Raw genomic sequence first — 3,172 nt, 5'->3', positions numbered from 1 at the left:
CAAGTCATGTGGTTTATCTTCATATTATCTATCCAATGTTCCTCCTTGCGGTAACTTGTATTTTTATTGCTTACATTGAAAGTTCTTGCCCCTTGCATGCATAGGTTTTGTATCTAGCATGTGCATTTATATGTTGTGTTTTCTAGTATGCTTGATTTGTGTTATCTAGCATGTGTAGGTTGCATTGCACATCATATAGTTGAAGGAAATATGCCCTAGAGGCAATAATAAAGTTATTATTTATTTCCTTATTTCATGATAAATGTTTATTATTCATGCTAGAATTGTATTAACCGGAAACATAATACATGTGTGAATACATAGACAAACAGAGTGTCACTAGTATGCCTCTACTTGACTAGCTCGTTAATCAAAGATGGTTATGTTTCCTAACCATGAACAATGAGTTGTTAGTTGATTAACGAGGTCACTCATTAGTCGAATGATCTGATTGACATGACCCATTCCATTAGCTTAGCACACGATCGTTTAGTATGTTGCTATTGCTTTCTTCATGACTTATACATGTTCCTATGACTATGAGATTATGCAACTCCCGTTTGCCGGAGGAACACTTTGGGTGCTACCAAACGTCACAACGTAACTGGGTGATTATAAAGGAGCATTACAGGTGTCTCCAAAGGTACATGTTGGGTTGGCGTATTTCGAGATTAGGATTTGTCACTCCGATTGTCGGAGAGGTATCTCTGGGCCCTCTCGGTAATACACATCACATAAGCCTTGCAAGCATTACAACTAATATGTTAGTTGTGAAATGATGTATTACGGAACGAGTAAAGAGACTTGCCGGTAACGAGATTAAACTAGGTATTGGATACCGACGATCGAATCTCGGGCAAGTAACATACCGATGACAAAGGGAACAACGTATGTTGTTATGCGGTCTGACCGATAAAGATCTTCGTAGAATATGTAGGAGCCAATATGGGCATCCAGGTCCCGCTATTGGTTATTGACCGGAGACGTGTCTCGGTCATGTCTACATTGTTCTCGAACCCGTAGGGTCCACACGCTTAAGGTTACGATGACAGTTATATTATGAGTTTATACATTTTGATGTACCGAAGGTTGTTCGGAGTCCCGGATGTGATCACGGACATGACGAGGAGTCTCGAAATGGTCGAGACATAAAGATTGATATATTGGAAGCCTATGTTTGGACATCGGAAGTGTTCCGGGTGAAATCGGGATTTTACCGGGTTACCGGGAGGTTACCGGAACCCCCCGGGAGCCATATGGGCCTTCATGGGCCTTAGTGGAAAGGAGAAAGGGGCAGCCCAAGGGGGCTGCGCGCCTCCCCCCTTCCCCTAGTCCTATTAGGACTAGGAGAGGTGGCCGGCCACCCCTCTCCCTCTTTCCCCCTTGGGAATCCTAGTTGGAATAGGATTGGGGGGGGGGGGAGTCCTACTCCCGGTAGGAGTAGGACACCTCCTGCGCCTCTCTCTCTTGGCCGGCGCCCCCTCCCCCCTTGGCTCCTTTATATACTGAGGTAGAGGCACCCCAAAGACATACAAGTTGACACAAGTTGATCCACGTGATCTATTCCTTAGCCGTGTGCGATGCCCCCTGCCACCATATTCCTCGATAATACTGTAGCGGAGTTTAGGCGAAGCCCTGCTGCTGTAGTTCATCAAGATCGTCACCACGCCGTCGTGCTGACGGAACTCTTCCCCGACACTTTGCTGGATTGGAGTCCGGGGATCGTCATCGAGCTGAACGTGTGCTCGAACTCGGAGGTGCCGTAGTTTCGGTGCTTGATCGGTTGGATCGTGAAGACGTACGACTACTTCCTCTACGTCGTGTCATCGCTTCCGCAGTCGGTCTGCGTTGGGTACGTAGACAATACTCTCCCCCTCGTTGCTATGCATCACATGATCTTGCGTATGCGTAGGAAATTTTTTGAAATTACTACGAAACCCAACAGTGGCATCCGAGCCAGGTTATTTATGTTGATGTTATATGCACGAGTAGAACACAAGTGAGTTGTGGACGATACAAGTCATACTGCCTACCAGCATGTCATACTTTGGTTCGGCGGTATTGTTGGACGAGACGACCCGGACCAACCTTACGCGTACGCTTACGCGAGACCGGTTCCCTCGACGTGCTTTGCACAGAGATGGCTTGCGGGCGACTGCCTCTCCAACTTTAGTTGAACCAAGTATGACTACGCCCGGTCCTTGCGAAGGTTAAAACGGAGTCTATTTGACAAACTATCGTTGTGGTTTTGATGCGTAGGTGAGATTGGTTCTTACTTAAGCCCGTAGCAGCCACGTAAAACATGCAACAACAAAGTAGAGGACGTCTAACTTGTTTTTGCAGGGCATGTTGTGATGTGATATGGTCAAGGCATGATGCTGAATTTTATTGTATGAGATGATCATGTTTTGTAACCGAGTTATCGGCAACTGGCAGGAGCCATATGGTTGTCGCTTTATTGTATGCAATGCAATCGCGATGTAATGCTTTACTTTATTACTAAACGGTAGTGATAGTCGTGGAAGCATAAGATTGGCGAGACGACAACGATGCTATGATGGAGATCAAGGTGTCGCGCCGGTGACGATGGTGATCATGACGGTGCTTCGGAGATGGAGATCACAAGCACAAGATGATGATGGCCATATCATATCACTTATATTGATTGCATGTGATGTTTATCTTTTTATACATCTTATCTTGCGTTGATTGACGGTAGCATTATAAGATGATCTCTCACTAAATTATCAAGAAGTGTTCTCCCTGAGTATGCACCGTTGCGAAAGTTCTTCGTGCTGAGACACCACGTGATGATCGGGTGTGATAGGCTCTACGTTCAAATACAACGGGTGCAAAACAGTTGCACACGCAGAATACTCAGGTTAAACTTGACGAGCCTAGCATATACAGATATGGCCTCGGAACACGGAGACCGAAAGGTCGAGCGTGAATCATATAGTAGATATGATCAACATAGTGATGTTCACCATTGAAACTACTCCATCTCACGTGATGATCGGACATGGTTTAGTTGATTTGGATCACGTGATCACTTAGAGGATTAGAGGGATGTCTGTCTAAGTGGGAGTTCTTAAGTAATATGATTAATTGAACTTAAATTTATCATGAACTTAGTCCTGGTAGTATTTTGCAAATTATGTTGTAAAATCAA

This window comes from Triticum dicoccoides, chromosome 6B (genome assembly GCF_002162155.2).
Source record: "Triticum dicoccoides isolate Atlit2015 ecotype Zavitan chromosome 6B, WEW_v2.0, whole genome shotgun sequence".
NCBI classification, from domain to species: Eukaryota; Viridiplantae; Streptophyta; class Magnoliopsida; order Poales; family Poaceae; genus Triticum; species Triticum dicoccoides.
The sequence above is the reverse complement of the archived record's forward strand: the minus strand, read 5'-3'. Positions refer to the sequence as shown.